The sequence below is a fragment of the Rhinopithecus roxellana genome, chromosome 15, assembly GCF_007565055.1.
Source record: "Rhinopithecus roxellana isolate Shanxi Qingling chromosome 15, ASM756505v1, whole genome shotgun sequence".
NCBI lineage: Eukaryota > Metazoa > Chordata > Mammalia > Primates > Cercopithecidae > Rhinopithecus > Rhinopithecus roxellana.
In genome coordinates, this window is record NC_044563.1 from 53,988,948 (window position 1) to 54,001,707 (window position 12,760).

Genomic DNA, 12,760 nt, shown 5'->3' on the forward strand with positions numbered 1-12,760 from the left:
GTTGACTTTTGAATAAAAGAGACTATCTTCAATAATCTTGGTGTGCCTCATCCAATCAGTGTAAAGGCCTAAAAAGCCAACTGAAGTCTTTCTTGGGGAAGAAACTTACTGTGGATTGCTGCTTCCACTCCTGCCTGAGTGTCCAGCCTGCTAGCCTGCCTTGCAGATTTTTAACTTGCCAAGCCAGCCCCAACGAGCACAAAAGCCCATTCATTGCAATAAATAAGTAAATATATACATATTTAGTACCAGTTATTTTTCTCAGGTAGAATCCTGACTGACACATTTCTTAAGGTCACAGGGTGAACAAATTTTAAGCGACAGAGTCTCGTTCTGTCGCCCAGGCTGCTGGCCTGGCCTGCTGGCCTGCCCTGCAGATTTCTGAATAAATTACACCGGTGGGGTTTGAATCTAAGGCCATCTGGCTGCAGAGGACTGGTCTCCCTACCAGATGCCAGAGTGAGCCTGATAAAACACACCTCCCCCAAGTGAATCCCTTCATCGAATTCAACACCTGCAGCAGAAAGTAAAAATTCCCAGCATGACTGTATTTTTTAAATCTCTTTTAGTTGCTCCATCCTAAAAATGTTACCTTTCTGAGATGGAGCAGGGATCCCCTTTTTTAGGGGCCTGCAGACTACTCCAGGCATGGAAATAAACTCCTGAGTTCCTTCAAGAGAAATTCTAAGCACATAGCTAGCCCTGGGCAGTAAATAAGTAACTTGTTAAAGTGTGCGGATTGTTTGAGCCCAGGATTTGGCTTCCCAAAGTGCTGGGATTACAGGTGTGAGCCACCATGCCTGGCCTAATGTTATTATTAATTGGCCAACACTACCACCTAGAGTTTCTTACTAGCTGGCTTTTTTTCCCCCCATCTGTTGCTTGGCTACATATATCTCCCCTCTCCCTCTTCTCTTTCTCCTTCCAAATCATAAAAGGTTACAGCCTGCTGGTGGCCATTCTGACAGGCTGGGAAGCGTAGGCTCCAGTTAGAAGCCAGAAACAGGCTCTTCCTCTCCTTCCAAATCATACCTGGGGACTCAGCTTTTCTGGAAAACATAGTAATAGAAACATTTACCCAGCACTTCCTCAGTGCATTGTCCTAAATTCTTTCCATGAATGAACTCTTAATTTTCAAAACAATCTTATGAGGTAGATATAAATATTATACCCACTTTATAGACAGGGAAAATTGCCGTTCAGAGAGACATAACAACTTACCTAAGGTCACGTTCTGGGAATTGGTAGAGTTGGGATTTGAGCCCACGTTTGTGAGATTCCCTAGCCTATTCCAACCATAGGAATATGGCATTGCATTGTAGTAAATTTGTGCACTCTAGCATCAGACTGTGTTCACATGCTGGACTCACAGCTGTGACTTACTACTGCCTTGCCTACCTAAGTGGCTCCTGAAAATACTTGGCCTTTCCATTGGAGGAGGAGACAAATGTGGGCAGTAATGTTTTTAAATAGAGTTTCCCCAATACCCAACATAGAACCTGCCGCAGAGCAGATGCCTCATAAACATTGGCTCAAAAAATAAAGATATTCAAGACACTATTGTAGGCACTGTGTGGGTTACAAAGGCAGTTGATTGATTGATTGTCCCTGCCTTCAAGAATTTGCAGACACGGAGAAGCTGATGCATACCATTTAATCTTCACAAAAACCCTATGTGATAAGAACTGTCACCCCCATTTTTATTTATTTATTTATTTTCTGAGATGGATTCTTGCTCTTTTGCCCAGGCTGGAGTAAAGTGGCACAATCTCAGCTCACTGCAACCTCCCCCTCCCAGGTTCAAGGGATTCTCCTGCCTCAGCCTCCTGCGAAGCTGGGACCACAGGTGGCTGCCACCACGCCTGGCTAATGTCTGTATTTTTAATGGAGACAGAGTTTCACATTGTTGGCCAGGATGAGTCTTGAACTCCTTACCTCAGATGATCCACACACCTCAGCCTCCAAAAGTGCTGGAATTACAGGTGTGAGGCATGCGGCCCCCCATTTTTAGATGATGAATTTGAATGATGAAAGCCAGGTGATAAAATGACTTCTAGCCCAAGTGCACTTCACATTGGTTCTATGCATTCACGGACCCACCCTGTGGCCAGTTTCTGGAAGTAGAGATCGGCAGATATATATTTAGCAGATATTAGAATTCTTGTGTTGTTTTACTGACCTGAGGAGGAAGAGTCTTTTTTTTTTTTTTTTTTTTTTTTTTGAGACAAGAGTCTGGCTCTGTCACCCAGGCTGGATGGAGTACAATGGCTTGATCCCAGCTCACTGTAACCTCTGCCTCCCGGGTTCAAGCGATTCTCCTGCCTCGGCCTCCCGAGTGGCTGGAATTACAGGCATGCCACTACCACACACAGCTAATTTTTGTAGTCTCTAATTTGAGTAGACATGGGGTTTCACCACATTGGCCAGGCTGGTCTCGAACTGCTGACCTCAAGTGATCTGCCCACTTTGGCCTCCCAAAGTGCTGGAATTACAGGCATGAGCCACCGTTCCTGGCCGAGTAAGAGTCTGTAGTAGAAAGGGCCAAGTGGAAGCCCTTGAAGTTACCCAGACACTTCACTGACCCCATCAGTAGAAATAATATTGCATCCCGGAAAGAACTGCAGAGATTAACACCATCAGAACAGACTTAGAGGATGCAAGCCTGTTTATGCCCATTTTATCTCTATTCAGATCACCTCTATGGCTTCTGCAGTAAAACAGACCCTGGCAGATGATGGTGGAATGTTCTGGAAAGGCTCAGTTAAGCATCAGCTCAGGAACAAATCCAGTGGTAATGATGAATAGACTATTTGTAGTAACCATGATCATATCAAGGGTAAGGCAATCATAAGGACTTCAGGGACAGTCCCACCACCAAGCAAGAAATCCAGGCCAGTCAAAGTGCTAGATGAGAATAAGAGAAATGTAGATTGAGTGGTAGAAGAAGCAGATAATGAATATCAATTACAGCTTTGGGATCAACTGCAGCAGCAAGTATTATAATTTGTTTCACTAATTTGCTTGGATTATTAAGTGTTTGCAGAGAATGCAGCCAGCTGCCACACTGAAGACGACCATATGACAAATTAAACTTAGACAAGGGCATAAGTGGGCTTGAATGGTGCAAGGGTTGGACTATGTCAAACACCTCTCGTGTCCCACTCCAAATCTTGTCAGTCTCACCTCTTATTGCAGCCATTGTGCAGCAATGACCACCTTCATGAAGATGTAACCTGAAAATGCCCAGCCTCAGGCCCATCTCATGCCTTTCATTTCCTGACTTCTAGTCTCTTTGAGCTGCCATGTGTGATGTCTGTGGAGTCCACTTAGCACTCATTTACAGGAAACAGAAACGTTCCCTAAGGTCAGTCTTGACCAATGGGAGAGGGAAGCTGATGGATAACCTTTTCTTCCTTTCTTCCCCTGAGCAAGACAGTCCTTAAATGCATTTTATGTGGTTTCTCAGAAGGTCTCTCATGCTTGAGTAATCAGTTGTCCTTAGTAGTAGTTAATATCTTATCCTTATATTTGTGCTCCCTATTTCATTCTCTGCAAGCATAGCTCCTGCTTCCTGAGATCACCACAGCAAATTAAACTACTCACACATAAGCCTTTGTCTCAGGCCCTGCTTTGGGGAGAATATAGGCTAAGACCATCCATAAACAGAATTGAGAGGGAATTTTAGACTTCTGCCTTCAGGGACTGGGGGTTGGAGTCAAAAGTTTTCCTCTATTGTGCATCAAGGTTAAATAAACAATGCTGTTGGTCATAAAATGTCATCCACATTTTCTTCCTATGAAATAGGGTCACTTGATGATAATCAGCAGTCCCTTTGCTTTTAGAACATTTTGCTTTCATCCTTCTCCTGGCTGATATTAATGGTCTATATAAAATTTAGATTGATATGATCTGATGCCGATAAAGAGGGATTCAGGCTGCGCACAGTAGCTCATGACTGTAATCTCAGCACTTTGGGAGGCCGAGGCAGGCAGATTGCTTGAGCCCAGGAGTTTGAGACCAGCCTGGGCAACACGGTGAAACCTCAATTCTATAAAAAATACAAAAACTAGCCAGGTGTGCTGGTGCCCTATAGTCCTAGCTACTCCGGAGGCTGAGGTGGGAGAATGATTTAAGCCTGTGAGGTCAAGGCTGCAGTGAGCTGTGCCCCCTGCACTTTGGCCTGGGCAACAGAGACTCTGTCTCCCCGACCGTCCCCCCTGGCAAAAAAAGAGAGAGAGTGGGATTCAAATACCAAGGTGCACCTCAATAAAGTCTAGATTCCTCTGGGCTTCTGATCAGCGCACCACAAAATTCTGAACACTCATGAAGACAAGATAGGAGGCTGGGTGCAGTGGCTCAGGCCTGTAATCCTAGCACTTTGGGACACCGAGGGGGGCAGATCACTTGAGGTCAGGAGTTCCAGACCAACACAGTGAAATCCTGTCTCTACTAAAAATACAAAAATTAGCCAGGTGTGAGGGCGGGAGCCTGTAATCCCAGCTACTTGGGAGACTGAGGCAGGAGAATCGCTTGGGCCCGGAAGTGAGCAGAGATCATGCCACTGTACTCCAGCCTGGGTGACAGAGCAAGACTCCATCTCAAAAAAAAAAAAAAAAAAAGACAAAATAGGAGACGCCACAGCAAACACTTCCAAGTCATGGGCAAAGGTCTGGAGGCTAAATAGGAGAAGAGATTTTTTTCTTTTCCTTATTTAGTCTCTCCTCAGAACACAAATTGGGAGCTTGAAGAAAGAAATAGTGTAATGGTTACAGATGCAGATGCTGGCATCTGATGGGCTGGGTTGAATCCTGGCCACATCACTCACCAGCAGTGAATACCCGAGTGAGTTCCTTAACTCTCCAGTGCTTTATTTCCTCATAATGTTTACATAAATGAGATGACTTACGTATCACACTTCACCCAGTGTTTGGTATCTAGTAAGTGTATGCTATTAATAATAATTGAATCATTGTTACTATTCATATCCTAGTTCACATGGAGCTTGGCAACAATGAAATCTAAGGTTGTGTGAGTTATATCTGGTTTTTTTGTTTTTTTGTGTGTTTTTTTTGCCATCCTTTAAGTTACCTCAGAACCCCTAAAAGCAAAGATTACTAAAATGTGTGTCCTGGCCCCACCCCAATAACAAAATATAGGAAAGGAGCTGTGGAACATCCTTTGGCACTCAAATTAAGATCTTAGTTTTCCAGCCTGGCCAACATGGTAAAACCCTGTCTCTCTTAAAAATACAAAAATTTGGCCGGGCGCGGTGGCTCACACCTGTAATCCCAGCATTTCAGGAGGCCGAGGTGGGCGGATCAGGAGGTCAGGAGATCCAGACCATCCTGGCTAACACGGTGAAACCCCGTCTCTACTAAAAATACAAAAAATTAGCCGGGCGAGGTGGCAGGTGCCTGGAGTCCCAGCTACTTGGGAGGCTGAGGCAGGAGAATGGCATGAACCCGGGAGGCGGAACTTGCAGTGAGCTGAAATCGAGGCACTGCACTCCAGCCTGGGAGACAGCAAGACTCCATCTCAAAAAAAAAAAAACAAAAACAAAAATTAGCCGGGCGTGGTAGCGCGCACCTGTAGTCCCAGCTACTTGGGAGGCTGAGGGAGAATCGCTTGAACCTGGGAGGCAGAGGTTGAAGTAAGCCAAGATCACGCCACTGCACTCCAGCCGGGTTGACAGAGCGAGACTCTGTCTCGAGTAGGGGCGGGGTAGGGGAAGAATTATCTTAGTTGTGCCGGGTGCGGTGGCTCACGCCTATAATCCCAGCACTTTGGGAGGCTGAGGCGGGCAGATCACTTGAGGTCAGGAGTTCAAGACCAGCCTGGCCAACAAGGTGAAACCTCGTCTCTACTAAAAACACAAAAAATTAGCTGGGTGTGGTGGTGCGCACCTGTAATCCAGCTACTCGGGAGGCTGAGGCAGGAGAATCACTTGAACTCCAGAGGCAGAAAGTTACAGTGAGCAATGATCATGCCACTGAACTCCAGCCTGGGCTACAGAGCGACATTCTGTCTCAAAAAAACAAACAAAAAAAAAAAACCCAAAAAAAAAACAACAGAGATCTTAGATGTTGGCTAGGCACACTGGCTTACACTTGTAATCCCAGCACTTTGGGAGGCCAAGGAGGAAGGATTGCTTGAGGCTGGGAGTTCAAGACCAGCCTGCGTAACATGACAAGACCCATCTCTATAAAAAAAATTGAAAAATTAGCCAGGTGTGGTGGCACGTACCTGTGGTCCCAGCTACTCAGGAGACTGAGGTGGGAGGATAACCTGAGCCTAGGAGTTTGAGGCTGCAGTGAGCTATGATCATACCACTGCACATACATACATACATACTTACATTAGTTGTTGACACAGAGGCTTAGTGATACCAATGAGCTAAGAACGAATGAAAACTGATCAGTCAGTCCTTGGAAATCCTGGCCTCTGAGGACTCATGGCAGATAGCTCCAGCTGAAGGCCTCAGTGAAAAAGCAGTTATGACCAAAGCCTTGCTAAGAATACTACACGGGGAGCCGAGATCACGCCACTGCACTCCAGCCTGGACAACAGAGTGAGACCCTGTCTTAAAAAAAACAAACAAATACTGCATGAGGTTTCTACTTCCTTCAGAAAGCCTATACAAAGTTTCGGAAAATTTCAGACACAATAAACCTGGTTAAGGAAGCGGGTGTCCATATGCATGCAAGTGAATGCAGGTACACGCATTCACACACACAAACACATAGACACACACTCCTGCATGAGGGCCCAGCATAGGAAAAGATTGATGGGATTTCATTTGTAAATTGGATGGAGGGAGAATGAAGGAGCTTATTCAACGTGCAGTTTTACTAGGCATTAAAGGAGGGTGAGGAATGCAATGGTGTGGCTGAATAAGAATCATGAGCTAGAACAATTCCAGGTGGGCCCTCTGCTTTGAAAGCACTTCTTAACCAGGCAGGTGGGTTTTAATAATAAGCTACCCAGCAGGCCAGCCAGGTCCCCAGCATGAAGCATCAGGTGGCAAGCAGGTGGGGATTAGAATGAGGTGTGGTTGGCAGAACAAAAAGGAATAACAAGAAACCTCCTTCTTATTTTTCAGCTGAGGTACAGAGAGGAAAAGTGACCTGCCCATGGTTACATGCAAGTGAGAGGCAGAACTGGGACTAGAATTAGGACTAGAACTTCAGTCAGCTTCTTTCTTTTGCAGAACAAAGATCCCTGGGAACCATCAGGTCAATTAATATCAACTGATTCTTTTTTTTTTTTTTTTTTTGAGACAAAGTTTTGCTCTTGTTGCCCAGGCTGGAGTGCAATGGCGTGATCTCAGCTCACTACAACCTCTGCCTCCCAGGTTCAAGTGATTCTCCTGCCTCAGCCTGCCAAGTAACTGGGATTACAGGCACCCGCCACCATGCCCGGCTAATTTTTTCTATTTTTAGTAGAGTTGGGTTTTCACCATGTTGGCCAGACTGGTCTCAAACTCCTGACCTCAGGTGATCCGCCTGCCTCGGCCTCCCAAAGTGCTGGGATTATAGGTGTGAGCCACCTATGCCTAACTGATTCATTATTTTATTCAGTATTTTTAAATCAATCATTCTCATTTATCACAAATTCATGTATTCAACAAATGTTACTGAAGGCCCACTATATCCCAAGCTCTGTGCAGGGATCTGGGACAACCAACTCAGACCAGACCTGATTCAGACCCATAGGTGAGGCACACTCTGTTATAGACCGAATGTTTGAGCCCCCTACCCCAATTGATATGTTGAAATCTTAACCTCCAATGTGATGGTATAGGGAGGTGGGGGCTTGTCGAAAGTAATTAGGTTATGAGGGTGGAGTCCTCAAGAGTAGAATTAGTGCTCTTATAAAAGAGAGCCCACCTGGCTGGGCACGGTGGCTCACACCTGTAATCTCAGCACTTTGGGAGGCTGAGGCAGGTGGATTGCTTGAGGTCGGGGTTCAAGACCAGCCTGACCAACATGGTGAAACTCCATCTCTATGAAAAATACAAAAATTACCCAGGCATTGTGGTGGGCATCTGTAATCCCAGCTACTTGGGAGGCTAAAGCAGGAGAATCACTTGAACCCTGGAGGCAGAGGCGGCAGTGAGCTGAGATTGTGCCATTGCATTATAGCCTGGGTGACACAGCGAGACTCTGTCTCAAAAATAAATAAGTAAATAAAAATGAAAGAGAGCCCAGAGAGCTCTTTCACTCTCTTTCTGCTATGTGAGGATACAAGAAGTTGGCAGTCTGCAACCTGGAAGACAGCCTTCACCAGACCCTCTTCCTGGACCTGGATCTCAGACTTCCAGCCTCCAGAACTGTAAGGAATAATGTCTGTTTGTTGTTTACAAATCATCCAGTCTGTGGTACTTTGGTATAGCAGCCTGAACTAAGACATGCTTATAAACATACAAGATGACTGGAAAATTATTTTCCTGTTGGTCTAAGAACTCCTCTTGGGAAAGGAATTGTCTTGTTTGGAATAACACCTTCATAAGGTCTTGGGTAGAAGGAGAGGCCAAGAACAGAAAGTGCCCTGGAACCTACTCTACATGAGAAAAGCTTTTGAAGAGGTTTGTTGCTTCAGAGAGTGAGTGAAGACCAGAGAAATGGGGAGACTGGAACTGCACCAGGAAAGGGCAACAGGGAGACACCACATGACCAAAGAGTCAAAGAGGACTGGGGAGGGCCAGCCTGATGCCTAGAGATTTAAAGGATTTGCTGGGTGTGCTGTGCTCTTCAGTAAAGTCTCTGTACTCATAAATACTGTGTATGAGCAGGTTTTGCCTGGAAAGCAGTGAAGGAGCTGAATCTCCCATCTGTGTTATAAGGTAAGAACACAGACCACAACTGAGGAAGTAGGGAGTCCAGGAGAAAAGAGGTGATGTGAAAACGTATGCCTCTGAGACTCTGCAGAAATACAAGGGAAAGCCTTGGCTTCCACAGGCTGTCAAATTGAGACTAAATGGTTGGGCAAAGTCAGTTTTATTTAGATTTGAAGAATCTTGGAGGGCTTAGCTGTCACTGGGGTTACAATTATAAATTCTGAAAAGAAACCCGCACAAAATGCTTTGGGAAAATTTCATAGATCATTTGAACTGGGTCATGCAGGATTTGTCATAGGATAGGAGGAGCCTGTCATACAATAAAGGAAAAGGGCATTTGGAGCCGGGGGCGGTGGCTCACGCCTGTAATCCCAGCACTTTGGGAGGCCGAGGCGCGTGGATTATGTGACAAGGAACGGAGGGCTTCTGTTGGTCTTGGAAGTGGATACTACAGCTCCAGTGGAGCCTTCAGTTGACTATAGCCCCTGATGTCATCTTGGCTGCAACCTCAAGAGACACCCTGAGCCAGAACCACCCAGTTAAGCCACTCTAATTCCTGACCACAGAAACTCTGAAATAATAAATGTTTCTAGGTTGCTAAGTTTTGGGTAACTTGTTATGCAGCAATAAATAGCTAGGATGGCATATAAATGCAATACTACTCTTTTTTTTTTTTTTTTGAGACGGAGTCTTGCTCTGTCGCCCAGGCTGGAGTGCAGTGGCCGGCTCTCAGCTCACTGCAAGCTCCGCCTCCCGGGTTCACGCCATTCTCCTGCCTCAGCCTCCCGAGTAGCTGGGACTACAGGCGCCCACCACTTCGCCCAGCTAGTTTTTTGCATTTTTTAGTAGAGACGGGGTTTCATTGTGTTAGCCAGGATGGTCTCGATCTCCTGACCTCGTGATCCACCCGTCTCGGCCTCCCAAAGTGCTGGGATTACAGGCTTGAGCCACCGCGCCCGGCAATGCTACTCATTTTTAATTTTAAACTTGGAACTGGACTGTTTCTTTCTCTTTTTTCCTTTTTTGAGACAGGGGCTCACTCTCTTGCCAAGGCTGGAATGCAGTGGCGCACGATCACAGCTCACTACAGCCTCTATCTCCCAGGCTTAAACAATGCCCCCACCTCAGCCTCCCCAGTAGCTGGAACTACAGGCATGTACCATCATGCCTGGCTAATTTTTAAATTTTATTTTTATTTTTAGTAGAGAAGTTTTTGCTATTTTGGCCAGACTGGTGTCATACTCCTGAGCTCAAGTGATCTTCCCACCTCAGCCTCCCAAAATGCTGGGATTACAGGCATGAGCCACCACACTGGGCCCATTTCTTTGAGTTTAATTACCCTCCAAGTGACATTATAAACAATCACCCCAAAGTCTAAAAACATATAACTTATTCAACTAATCATAATCTTGAAGACCCTATAAAACTGACATCGGCCCCTTTCTGCAGTTTCTCCCCATGTCTCAAATATACTCATTGCAGAAAAGGGCCAATGTCAGTTTTATAGGGGTCTTCAAGCTGAAAAATCTGAGCAGATTGTTGAAGTGTTTCATAAACCATCTGATCTGGCCTCTTTTTTTTCTGTGAAATCAGTCCATTCTACTCCAGTTCCTGGCCATTGCTGGTGACTGGAAAGCTTTCCTGACCACAAGTTTCTCTGAAAGGGAGAGTGTCCAGATTTTGATGATCTCACAATCTACCACCACTCTGTGGGTTCTGATTGTCTAGAGACTTGTTTTCATTCTTAATTCTTTTTTTTTTTTTTTTTGAGAAGGAGTTTTGCTTTCACCCAGGCTGGAGTCCAGTGGCACGATCTTGGCTCACTGCAACCTCTGCCTTCCGGTTTCAAGCAATTTTCCCGTCTCAGCCTCCTAAGTAGCTGGGATTACAGGTGCCCACCACCACGTCTGGCTAATTTTTGTATTTTTAGTAGAGAGGGGGTTTTGCCATGTTGGCCAGGCTGGTCTCGAACTCCTGACCTTGTGATCCACCCGCCTCAGCCTCCCAAAGTGCTAGGATTACAGGTGTGAGCCACCGCACGCAGCCAATTCTTTTATTTTTTAAAGCTGAACCAAAGAGGCATGGTGGCACATGACATGCCTGTAGTCCCAGCTACTGGGGATAAGCAGAGACTCAAGTAGGAGAAAACTGGGTTGGAATCCTGTTTTAGACATTCATGCCATTCAACAAACATAGAGCATATCTGTTGTGTCAGCTGCTATGTGGGTTGCTGCTACTACAATAATGAATAAAACAGAAAAGGTCCCTGTCCTCATGGAGTGACTAACTAGTGAGATAATTAGATAATCACACACGTAGTATAATTGCATCCAGCTGACAGGTGCCCAGGGTAGGATAAGGGGAGGTTGGGGAAGGTTGTCTTGGGGAAGCAGTGCTTGCTATAAGAGCTAAAGGATGAAGAGCTAACTAGCCTAAAGGGAGAAGGAAGAACATTACAGAGGGAAGGTCGTGTATAAAGGGCAGTGACAGGAGGGAACATGGCATGTACCAAAGGCTGAAAGCAGGTCATTGTGCCTAGAGTGGCAAAGGTGGAAGAGGAAGGCATGAATGTGAGAGACAACTAGGAGGTTAATAGACAGGACCTGGCAAGAGCAGTGAGAAATACTTTTGCTGGAAGAAGAGGCAACCTGACCAACTGTGGCTTAAACACCTAAGGGTGGTGTGGGCATGTGTGAACCGGACCCAATAGTACCTTAGTTTTTTTTTTTTGGACAAAGATAGAAATTGACCCTTCTGGTCTTAAAGCTGGAAAGTTATATTTATCTGAGTTCCTTCCTCAGGAAATGACCTTCAGGTCTCTCAAAAAAAAAAGTATCAAAGAACTGAAACTCAACAGATCACAGCATCCAGACAATGAGATTCCAAGCCCCTCATTCATCATGATTGCTTCCTTATTCCTCCCTAGTTCCTTTTTTTTTTTTTTTTTAATACATTATTACATTCCTTCCCTGCTATATAAACCTAGTTTCAGTCAGTCAGGGACCCAAGTTTGAGATTTATCTCCCATCTGTTTCTCTGCAGCACCTGATTAAAGCCTTATTCCTTGGCAATAATTATCTCAGTGATTGGCTTTCTGTGAAGCAAGCAACAGGAACTAGATCGGAACCCCTGGTGTTTTGGTAACACGTGTGTGTGTGTGTGTTCTCACATAGTAAGTCTGGAGGTAGAGGGATTTGTTTATTAGCTCAGTGATGTCAGGGTCAGCATGAGGCAGTTTTTCCTTACAGCTGAGTCTAGCTTTATGCCTCATGTTCAAGTCTAAAGCAGAAAGAATGAGAAAAGGGGTACAATTCATGACAACTGTCTCTACCATTTTTTGTTAGAACTCAGAAAATTCACTAGAAATGAAGTTAGGGAAAAAAACCCTAGAAAAATAAGATTCCTGTTTATTGTTGGATAACATTGTTTCACACATATATCAAACAGGTTGAAAAAATAAGATTTGTTGCTTTTGCATTTATTTATTTTTGAGACAGAGTCTTACTCTGTCACCCAGGCTGCAGTGCAATGATCTCTGCTCACTGCAACCTCTGCCTCCTGAGTTCAAGCAATTCTCATGCCTCAGCCTCCCCTGTAGCTGGGATTACAGGCACCCGCCACCATGCCTGGCTAATTTTTGTATTTTCAGTAGAAACGGGTTTTCACCATGTTGGCTAGGCTGGTCTCAAACCCCTGACCTCAGGTGATCTACCTGCCTAGGCCTACCAAAGTGCTGGGATCATAGCATGAGCCACCATGCCTGGCCTGTTTTTGCTTTTTTTGAGACAGTCTCACTCTGTCGCCCAGGCTGGAGTACACTGGTGTGATCTCGGCTCACTGCAACCTCTGCCTCCAGGTTCCAGCAGTTCTCCTGCCTCAGCCTCCTGAGTAGCTGGGACTATAGGTCCCGCCACCATGCCCGAC